This window comes from Heloderma suspectum, chromosome 7, assembly GCF_057233095.1.
Source record: "Heloderma suspectum isolate Gila_16-S chromosome 7, 16-S_ref, whole genome shotgun sequence".
Taxonomy (NCBI): Eukaryota; Metazoa; Chordata; class Lepidosauria; order Squamata; family Helodermatidae; genus Heloderma; species Heloderma suspectum.
Window position 1 is genome coordinate 119875635 of NC_139464.1, and position 12079 is coordinate 119887713.

Consider the following 12079-nt stretch of genomic DNA (forward strand, 5'->3'; position numbering starts at 1 on the left):
TGGGTGACCAGTCAGATGGGCGATTAATAAATTTAATAAATAAATAAATAAATAAATAAATAAAATGTTCTGAGAAGCTGTGGGGAAAGCAGAAGCTATATCCTCCCCCTGCTTAATGGCACAGTAAAGTTAAGAAGGGACCTTATTCCTGCATTGAGCAAGGGGTTGGACTCGATAGCCTTGTAGGCCCCTTCCAACCATACTATGATTCTATGAAAGCAGGAGGGCACAACTTTGGGGCCCCCAAGGGCCACATCTGGTGCCAGCTGTGGGGCTGCCCATGCACTCACACATGCATACGCATGCACAGTCTTCCCCCCACCCCAGACGCACACAGATCTCCCCTCCCTCCCTGCCTGCTGAGATCTAGAGATCACTGTTGGCATGGTGGTGCATGGAGGTAAAAGCCTCTCCCATCCCCCAGTGGTCTCCACCAAGATGGCTGTTTCTCCACCACTACCAGCAGTGAGAAAACAGCATTCTCGGAAGCCACGGATAAAGCTTTTCTCACTACGGCCCCTCTGATCAGGGGCCATAGGTGGGTGGGGTCCTGCCGGCTTTGGGAGCCCAGCAAGGAGCACCCAAGGGCTGCAGGTTGTGGACCCCTGTTGTAAAGTAAACACCAAATTTCCAGGGCCTTTTCAAACTTGAAGACACCAAGACCTGGACCAGGCACCTTTCACATACAAGGCCTGTGCTCTCCGCTGTTGCACTATGGGCCCTCCTCAAATTCCCTGGGTTTTTGGTCAATGAAACAATATCTGACTGGCCTTTCTTTCTAGCATGCGAACAAACCTAAGCTACTGTAGCATACTGGCCAGACTAAGTTGTGATGCAGGGAATCCCTGGTTGAAACGTACCTTCCCTGTTGGATGAACTTGGTCAGCAGTCCCAGATGAGACAACCTCTCTCAGCCTCAGCACATCTAGCTGGAAATTTGCGAACAATATGGGACAACCTGGAGAGGATATTAAATGTGCGTAAGCATTTGCTCTGCTGGATTTTCATTCTTTAAATATTCATTTATTTCAAACATTTGTATCCCGCCCTATATCATTAAGATCTCAGGGCAGCGTACAGATAAAATCAATTTGAACAGTATAAAATAATAATGTAAGCAGCTAAAACATATCAAACCATTAAACAAGCCAATACCCATTAAAATCTAAAAGAATAAAACAGGTAAAACAGTGCGCTACTTTAGGGAATGCATTTTGCCCTCAGAACCTTTGGTTAAAAGCCATGTTTTTACTTGGTGCTGAAGTGAAACCAATGTCTGCGTCAATTGGGTCTCCAAGGGGAGGGCTTTCCACAACCGGGGTGCCACAGCAGAGAAGGCCTCTGGTACTTAGGAGGTTGTGGAGGTACCATGGCACATTTGATCCCTCCCCTCCTGCTGTGATCTGGATGAACACCCCCCCCCCCAGCTCATAGCAATGGTTCCCACTGAGGCAAATAGCAGTGTTTGTTGGGTTTTTCTTTGGGTTTTTCTTTAAGGTTACAGCCTCAATTCATACATGCCATAATTCTAGTCCTGTTCCCACCCCAACCCCCAGCTGCCATTTAAAGAACAAGCATCAAGCACAGTTATCTGTGGTGTTCTGTGGGTGCATGCGTCCTGGCCGCAGAATATATTGCGGCTCACTAGAGAAGGAAGGCTTTTGCTGAATCCTGTGACCCCTCAACCGGTGGCTCTTCAGTATAAGATTGCGCTCTACAGCTAGCCAAGTCTTCATTACAAATCAGAATGCTGCTAATTTTTGCTAGATATGGGGAAAACAGCAGAGGCACCTTTCGTGTCTGAACGGTGAAGAAAAAATTGGGGCACTGCAGTAACGGAAACAGCCTGAAGAAGAAATGGTTTATTTTGCGACAGGGTTTTGTGGGGAAGCAGACTCTTGTTTGAGAACTGCTGGAATCAAAATGGCAAAGCTGCGGTTTTCAAACAATGCCTGGAGCACCTGCTTCACCCCATCAGCTGAGGAAGGCCGGGATCTCTTCTCGATCATCCCAGAGTGCAGGAAACGGAAGAATGGGCTCAAGTGACAGGAAGCCAGATTCCGGCTGAACAGCAGGAGAAACCTCCTGACTGTGAGAGCAAGACGACAATGGGACCAATTCCTTAGGGAGGCGGTGGGCTCTCCCACACTGGAGGCGTTCAAGACGAGGCTGGACAGCCACCTGTCAGGGATGCTCTGACTTGGATTCCTGCATTGAGCAGGGGGTTGGACTCAATGGCCTTGTAGGCCCCTTCCAACCCTACTATTCTATGATTCTATGAGGCTGGACAGCCACGTGTCAGGGATGCTCTGGCTTGGATTCCTGCGCTGATCAGGGGGTTGGACTTGATGGCCTTGTAGGCCCCTTCCAACCCTACTATTCTATGATTCTATGAGGCTGGACAGCCACGTGTCAGGGATGCTCTGGCTTGGATTCCTGCGTTGAGCAGGGGGTTGGACTCAATGGCCTTGTAGGCCCTTTGCAACCCTACTATTCTATGATTCTATGAGGCTGGACAGCCACGTGTCAGGGATGCTCTGGCTTGGATTCCTGCGCTGATCAGGGGGTTGGACTTGATGGCCTTGTAGGCCCCTTCCAACCCTACTATTCTATGATTCTATGAGGCTGGACAGCCACGTGTCAGGGATGCTCTGGCTTGGATTCCTGCGTTGAGCAGTGGGTTGGATTTGATGGCCTTGTAGGCCCCTTCCAACCCTACTATTCTATGATTCTATGAACCCCTACACATCTGCCACGGACCTCTTGTTGTGGCAGAGCATTCTGGGGCATATTCTAGGGTGTACCCTGTTGTGGCAGAGTGCTGGCCAGTCCTTTGGAAGGAAGAGAAGGTGCCGTTGAAACAGCTTGGTGAAGCCCAGTGCGCTGGGAGTTGGTGGATTTCTTCAGGGACAACTAGACCACTTTCAGCACTGGACAGCTAAAGACATTCAGCATGTGATCTGCTGAAATAACCCTTTTGGGCCTCACCATCGCTCTGTATGAGCTGAGCGTATTCTAGACAGTGGTGTAGGGGTGAATTCTGACATGCAGGTGCTCGTTGCGTCTGTGCCAATGGCCATGTCCCAAAGTGGAATCCTAAAGTGCAGCCAGCTGCGTTGATCAATATCACCTAACCCAGGAGTGGGCAACCTCAGGCCTGGGGGCCAAATTCAGCCTTTCTGGGGCCCCAATCTGGCTGCCTGAGACTCCCTGGCTGGCCATACCCCCTCCCCCTAGCCCCAGCTGCTTTCCCCTAACGAATAATGGTTTCTTGGCTTGTGTGCAGTTCCCCCCGCCCTTCTAAAAGGCTAAAATGGCTCTCCTAAGACTTTGTTCCGGGCAGGAAGACGTTCAAGCTACAATATGCTGTAGTGTGGCCTTACCTTTTTTGCCCCACCCACCACTGTAATGTGCCCCCCCCTTGCTGGCTTCTCCAAAATTGAATTTGGCACTCAGACTCAAAAGAGGTTCCCCATCCCTGAATTAGCAGTTTCCATCTCCACCAGGTACAGGTCTTTTCGAATGGGTCTTACTTGCCCGTTTGGGACCAAGCCAAAATACTTTGCATTACAACAGACACAGCTCAGGATGATATTGTGTTGCTGAGAAAACACATCTCCTACCCCCACTTCCAGTTACTGTGAGGATTACAGCTAAACTCGGAGGGAACAGGGCAGCCTGAGGGGGCTGGCCGATGACATCATGGTCCCTGCTAAGCAAGGAGTCCTTGCGCTTTGCCCCCATGGACCCTGGCTCTGTCATAACACTGACCCTAGAATGTGTGCAACACTACTTTGGTGAGAGATGATGGGAGTTGCAGTCCAGCAGGACCTGGAGGGCCACAGGCTGCCCACCCTGTCTTATGCAGAGCTGGTCTGTCATCCAGATCTACTTCTGGTGGCCAGTTAGCCTACCTGGCTGTCTTCTGCAACTCCACCTCTGTGGCCCAGCAAGCAAACGTACATCCCAGATTATTATTACTCAGCGATGTTAATGGAAAGTTTGTGTAAGCCTGGTGGTTGAGAGAATGGGGAATCTAAGAAATCTCTGGTTCAATATTCCACCCAACCATGAATTTGCAGGGTGGTCTAAGGCAGGAGTTGCCAATGCAGTGCCCATGGGGACCTCTAACAGTGCCCACAAAGCTCTTCAGTCCCTGTCCATTCATTCATTCATTCATTCATTCATTCATTCATTTATTTAATAAAAACCTTGGAAAATGTGGGGCATCTTCTTTCTCTCCCTTTCTAACCTCTAGCCTTGCTCTTTCTCTCCCCTGTACCCCTTTGCTTTGCTATTTTCCACTCCCTCCCAGCCTCATAGCTTCCAAATCTCATGAAGTACTAGTTCCCCTCTACTCAGCACTGGTTAGGCCTCATCTGGAGTACTGTGTCCAGTTCTGGGCACCACATTTTAAGAAGGATGCAGACAAACTGGAGAGGGTTCAGAGGAGGGCAATGAAGATGATCAGGGCCTGGAAACAAAGCCCTATGAGGAGAGACTGAAAGGACTGGGCATGTTTAGCCTTGAGAAGAGAAGACTGAGGGATATATGATAGCACTCTTCAAGGACTTGAAAGGTTGTCCCAGAGAGGAAGGCCAGGATCTCTTCTCGATCATCCCAGAGTGCAGGACACGGAATCATGCGCTCAAGTGACAGGAAGTCAGATTCTGGCTGAACATCAGGAAAAACCTCCTGACTGTTAGAGCAATGCAACAATGGAACCAATGACCTAGGGAGGTGGTGGGCTCTCCCACACTGGGGGCGTTCAAGACGAGGCTGGACAGCCATCTGTCAGGGATGCTTTGATTTGGATTGCTGCACTGAGCAGGGAGTTGGACTCGATGGTCTCATAGGCCCCTTCCAACCCTCCTATTCAATGATTCTATTCCACTTCCTCTTTAGCTCACTGTTTCTCCCCCCCTGGCCTCTAGCCTTGCTGTCTCTCTACCCCTTTGCCTTGCTATTTCCCCCATCTCCCAGCCTCTAGCTTTGCTATTTCTCTCCCCACCTCTTTGCCTTGCTGTTTCTCCCCTACTACCAGCCTCTAGTCTTGCTCTTTCTCTCCCGCAAAGGGAGTAGCCACTAAGGGAAGCTACTCCCTCTTGGGACACTTCATCTGCAATGCGTGCTCTACCTTTTCTGTTTTAATTAGTTACTTACATTTCTATATCATCTTTTAATAGGGTTTTAGGTGATTACAGAGAGAGTAAAACAGAAATCTAAACAGAACATCACAAAAACCTCAAACAAGAACAATAAAAATCTTAAATCAAGCAAAAAAAGAGAGAGAAGTAAAACAAGTACCAGCAGCATTCAACAGAAGAAGAATGTTTTCACTTGATTCTGAAGCAAGTGAAGGAGACAACCAAATCTCCTAAAGGCGAGCATGCTGCAATTCTAGAACCGCTACAGAAAAGGCCCTGCTCCTTGTGATGGCAACCTCACATCAAAAGAGGGCAAATATTTGGATCAAGGCCTTATTAGCTGATCTCAAGGTCAGGGGGACTATATGTAACCTGGACCCAGGCTGTTTAGAGCTTATCTTAAACACGCTTACCAGAGAGCGAGGCCCATTGAACACAGTGGGACTTTGTTGAGAGTATATATGTATAGGATTGTGTTGTTCAAGATTAAAATCAGGACTGTGAACTCGGCTTGGAAACAAACTGGTAACCAATGGAGTTATTTATTTTAGGATGGGTGAGATGTTTGCCGTGGCTTACACCTGTCAATAACCCAGCAGCAACTGTATACAGGCTGAAATTTCCAAACTATCTTCAAGGACAGCATTACAGCAATGTACTCTAGAAGTTACCTGCCAAGTTCATACAGGGTTGTTGTAAGGATTACTATAATAATGTACGTGAATCACTTTGACCTCTGTAAAAACCAAGCCTGCAATCCTATGCAGACTTAATTGGGAATAAATCCCACTTTACACAGTGCAATTTAGAGCAGAATATGCATGCATAGGATCAGGTGATAATTAATAATCCACACCAATGTCTGTCAAGAATATCTCACATGGCTTTTGAATTTATTTAACTCATTGATATTTTTTTTCCACGGGACCTAACCCTGAAGCTCAGGAAGTGGCAATAGTTAAAAACAAATCATAACCATTTATAGAGCAATGCTGGTTGGTTGGCTTGTTTATTTGTTGCAAAATGGAGACTCTGTAGACACTTTGAGTGGTTGTATTATGATTCGTATTATTACTCTCGTGTGGAATGGAGTGATATCTAAATTAGCCTGCCTGTACTTAATAATGTAATCTTCTGCATTCAAAAATTTGAAGCATTTAAAGCAAGCCAGATTAATGATAATTTCAGGGAAGATCCATACAAGTTCCTTGCTTCCCCTGTGCTTTGCAATGGCCAGCTGTTGAAAGCCGAGCATCATTAACTCCACTTATTTCTGTGCATGACATTCAGAGAATTGTACTGGGTTACTTACTACCAATACCCATGGCTTACCGATAAGTAGGCTTTTGCTACTAAAACATTTAAGAACTAGTAAATGAACAGAAATCCGAAATGGATGTTATTCAGAAGCACTAATTCACAGCAAATGTCCATTAACAGAAAGCCTGTCGAGGAAGCTTTTCCCAGCCTCCTGCTGGTTTTCAAGCTCTCAGCAGACTGTTCACACATTGTTGTTATCTTTTCCTTTCTCTCTTTCAAAAAGCAGATGTGCAGCTGGGACCAAAGCATATTCACTCAGAAGGAATAAGTCCCACTGAAATCAATGGCACTTACCGCTTAGCAAATGTGTCTGCGATTGCAGACTTAAACATTAATATAGCTACCAACAATATAAAACACTGTAAACTCAAATTATCCTCATACCAGCTTAGTCCCAGCTACTACAAGGCAGCCCTGAGGAGAAATATTTTACAGCACTTTCTGGGGACTAGATTTTTCCTTTTCTTTTAGAAAACACAGAAGCACAGAAAAGCCGTGATTCTCCAAATGGTAGAGCCTGTGCTACATTGCAGGGTTCAGCATGTTGTGGCGTGTACCTGGGAGTTCGCAGAATATACATGTATGAGCGGTTCTGTGTAAGGAATAAAAATTAAAGGGTAAGGAATAAAAATTTATATATAGCATCAACAATGAACCAGCTCCATCATTCATTCTTATGAGATTAAAACATCACAACAGCACGTCTGTAACTTATTTTGTTATGGTTTAAGCAGAGCTAAGGGTATGATGCTACAAAAGAAGAGAAAATCATATTGATACCCCACCTTTCTTCTGAAGTGCTGATGGTGACACCCTAAAATAGAGTTTTGCAACACATATTTGCAAAGCTGATGGTGGGTAGGTGAGAACTCCACATTTGCCGGGCACCAGCCACCACTGGACAGCACACACGATGTTATTCCCATTTATCTTCACGGTGACCCAGTGAGTGACTTACTCAAGACCAGCCAGTAAGCCTCATGGCTAAATGGGGATTTGTATGTCCAAGGCTTCCCATTCCAAGTCCAGCATTCTATCTCTGCTGTGCCACACTGGTTCTGATACTTTAGAGAGAGCTTACTCTTTAAAAGGCTCATTATATGATGGGATGGAACTGGAAATTATTTGACTTCTGGGTTCACTTTTGTTAAGCAACTTCAGATCAAATTGTACAAGTGGTGTAAATAAGATGATACTGTCCATCAAGGTATCAACTCCAGCATGCTTGTATCTCATGTGTATAGCTTTGTGATACTCAAAGGGGGTATTCAATTCACAGAGTTTGGAACTGTAAGTTGTAATTGACCAAAGCCTGAGAAAACATCTATCTTAATAAAAAAGCAAACTCATGCAATGAGTGCCATGATTTCCTACCTAGTGGGGAGTTTGAAATCCTCCCTTTTGATAGCCTTATTAAGGCTTCTGGGATCTAGGCATACTTGTAACTTTCCATTAGATATATCTACAATAACTAGGGAGTTGATCCATTCCGTGGGTTTCTGAATCTTTTGTATGACTTGCTTCTATCCTTGTAAGTTTCTCCCTGAGTTTGTCAGGAAGGGCAAATGGCACCTTTCTTCACAGATGGAGCAATGGCTTTATTTATTTGGATGGTTCATTCAGCTAGTAAGCAGCCCAGATCTTCCAATAAATCTGAATATGTCAAAATCAATGTTTCATAGTCCAGCTCCTCATGGTCTTGCAAGGCAAGCAACCTTTTGATCAGGTTAAGTTTTCACATGCTGCTAAACCCAATATTAGGGTTACCTGTAGAGGTGCTATAATATATGCCAGATTATACATGATGTCTTTGCATTTGATGCTGGCAATACTCTGTCCCTTCACTGGTATGTGGACCCCAGAATATCTTGCTATACTTTCATGGTTGCTAAGTGTACCTTTGGCCCCAAATTGGAGTATTGCATAAACTTGTTCAGCCCACATGTCAACCTGTTTTAAGGTCCAGTTTTAAGGACACCGGTGTTCTCCACTGGCAGAGACCAGTCCTTTTCATTACTTCTGTCCAATTCTATCCACATAAAACTCCCTCCACCCACTCAACAGCATGTTCCTGGGGTTTACTCGTGAGCTGCAGTATACCACAGCTATAGCAGAACTTCCCAAATGTTTGGGACCTTGTGGCAAGTTTCTCTTCCTCTGTTCTCAGTGATTTCTTAGATGGCTACTGCACTGTCTGGGTTATCTTATGCAGTCCATATTCCTGTTTGCTTAGTAGCTGGATGGCCTCTGTAGTCTGTAGATGGCGTCAGTTCATTTGTTTGACCTCACCAGCTCTGCTGCTGTATGTATCTTAAGAATATTTCCCAGGATGAGGTTTTCTTCAGTAGCCTTTCCCTTACTGCATTCTCCATAATGCCACAAATAATCCTTTCTCTGATCATAGAGTCTGTTCAATTTCCAAAAGCACAGGCCTTGCTAAGACTTTTTTTTTTTTAACTCTTTGGCATATTGCTCTATATTTGCACCCAGGTTCTTGGGTGGCGCTCTTCTTCTTGCCCACAGTATTCAGCTGCCCCTCCTCTTGCTCCAGACGTCTGTTTGGCCTCCACTTCTGATACCATGTAATATGTTAGGGGCTCACTTACTGTACATAACAGTAACACAAAGGAATGAGTGAATATAATGTTTTCTCACCAAGCAGATATAGGGCAGCGTGGTGTAGTGGCTAGAGTGTCGGACTGGGAGCTGGGAGATCCGGGTTCTAGTCCCCACTCAGACATAGAAGCTCACTGGGTGACTTTGGGCCAGTCACAGACTCTCCGCCCAACCCACCTCACAGGGTTGTTGTTGTGAGGATAAAATGGAGAGGAGGAGGATTGTGTCTTGGGTTCCTTAAGGAGGAAAAAAGGCGGGATATAAATATAATAAATAAAAATAAAAATTATTCAAAACTGCCCGCCTGCTACTGGGACCCATGAGTTTGCTCTCACCCCTGCCCGCTCCTCCATGGAGCATCTCTAAACTCCTATCCCAATGTTTTTTATAAGGAAGTGTCTCCACATTGCAACAATTGTCATAAGAGTGTGAAAGTATATTTAATACACTAATTGCAGGAAGTTTGGGATTGCACAACAACAAGCAGAAGCCAGGGGGATCAGAGAAGGAGAGGTGCTCAGTTCCCATCCTGTTATGTCCTGGCCAGGATGGAATTGTCATTCACTTTTATTTAGGGAGCTGCCCTGATCAGACCGAGTTCATCTAACTCACCATGATCTACTCTGATCTTATACCAATATAGGCTCCTGGCTTTCCTCACAAATCCAGTCCACTTTCCTTCTCATCCCTGTTGTGTTAAAAAGAAAAAAGCTGGACTGCCATATTAGAAATCTGAGTTACGCAAGTTCACAGACCCCCAATTAGAGAGAAAAAGGACCTCTTGGATAGTGTGTGTGTGTGTGTGTATACATACATACAGACATACATATAGCAAAATTTGCCTATTCAGAATTTGCATAATCTCCCAGACTTTATTCATAGATGTCCTCTGTTTGGGATAATGTTTCATAATAACCCTGCATTCATTTATTATTACTGCACAATGAATGACCTGTTCTCTAGAATTCAAAATCCCAAACAGACACATGCTGAATTCAAGCGAATAGCCAAAGATGAAACAGAGTGATTTCTCCTATCCTGTTTCCCATCACTTATTTGCAGACATGATGAATATAATCACTCTCTTGGTAATTTCCTCCAATATGGAGTAGTATGATAAAAATGGGCTTACCTGCATGATTCATGAAGTCTAAAATGTCACCTTCTAGAAGTAACTTAGGCTGTAGTCCTATATATGCTTACCAAAGAGTGGGGCTTCCTACTGAGCAGACATGAATAAGATTGCACTGTTCCACATCAACCTGGCTGAAAACAGACAATGCTGTTTTGTTGTTTGCTAGGATAACTTAATGCAAGAATATCCAGCTGAACTAAAAAGCTGTGATGGAAGTATGAAGTTCTGCTTCTGGTTCCCAGTGTTCAGTCCTCCTAACCAGCTGGGTAAACACAACACACTAAGCCACCCTACAAATAAGCCACTGTGGGCTGGTTGTTTACACAACAACCCATGGTATGCCTGACAGACAATCAGGCTTGCCATGCCTTCTTCTCCCCCTCCTTCCCCCTCAGTCTTTCAGCAGGCTCTGGCACATATCTCAGGTGCCTTTGTGACAGCACCCAACTTGTCTCCTCGTCCTGGCCCCCTCCTTGCTCCAGTTCCTACCCCCTTTCATTTGACACCTTTTTTCAGTGCTTCGGGAGTATGCAAATAGGGTCATAGGTTTCTTTTAATCCCCCCCCCCTCGTTCTTGCCCAAGAGGGCACTTTTGCCAATCTGATATGTGTAGCCTTACCTTGTCAATTTCCTTGTATGTTTCAGCTGTCAACGGGATCAAGGAAGTGGAGTAGGTAACATACAAGGACATTAACAAGGCGAGGCTGCAGATAGGTTAATTTGCACACACTTGCCAAGGAAAAATAATACTCGGGGAGCGGATGAACCCATTTGTGCAACTGAGAAACACTGAAAAAGGGGGGGGGAATGCAAGACCAGTAAGTGCACAAAGGTATGTGGGCCAATATCTCCCACTTGGCAATGAAGTCCTCCCCCAACCCCTGAAGCACAGTAACTGCAGCAGTAACCACAGCAGTAACTGCTCTGAGAAGGAGCTGCAAAAAGGGGGGAGGAGCCAATAGCTCCCCTTTCTGGACTTGATGGAGACTTGGGGAAGTGTTGAACAGCAAAAAGGCACTGATAAGTGTCAGTTCAACACTTAATAGTGATAGGATTTAATTGCCATTTGGGAGATGCTGTGTCCTCCTGAGGGGTGTACGAATTCCCTACCTAGGTCCGTTTTGGGGCTTCCGCAGGGACGTTCCTCCCCCTGGAATCCTCCCCAACCAGCTCCACTCTGCAGCAAGTCCGCGGAGCCGCCAGCTGGGTCTGTCCGCTGCCGGACTTCCGTCCACTGCCGGTCTGCAGATGTAAATGGCGTCCAGCGTAGCGGACGCCATTTGCGTCCCTGCTCTTTGCCATGATAGGCTACGTAAATCTTTACATAGCCTATCACAGCAAAGAGCAGGGATGCAAATGGCATCTGCTATGCCTGACGCCCTTTGCGTCCCCAGACCGGCAGCGGATGGCAGCATACAGCAGCGGACGGACCCGGAGCTGGACTCGGCGGGCGGCAGGTAGGATCTTGCCGGCGTGAACTTTGCGGCGTGGCGGAGGTGAGTGGTCCGTTCTGCCACGGACTCCGGGGGGGGGCAGATTCTTTAGAATTCAGCCTCATTGGAGTCCGTGGCGGAATTCTCCGCCATCCCTAGTCCTCCCCCACACTTTTGCTGCACCTCCTTCTCTCACTTTGGTACCACCTTTGACAGCTGAAACATACAAGGAAATTGGCAAGGCAAGGCTACACATATCAGACAGGCGAATCTGCACTCTTTGGCACTTGTGAAAGAATGGAGATAATGATAATGATAATGATAATAATTTTAAATGGCCCCATTTCTGTACCCCCAAAACCCTGATTTTTTAAAAAAGTGGTGAACAACTGACAGTCCCTCCAAGGTGCCTTTTGGGCCTTGGTGGA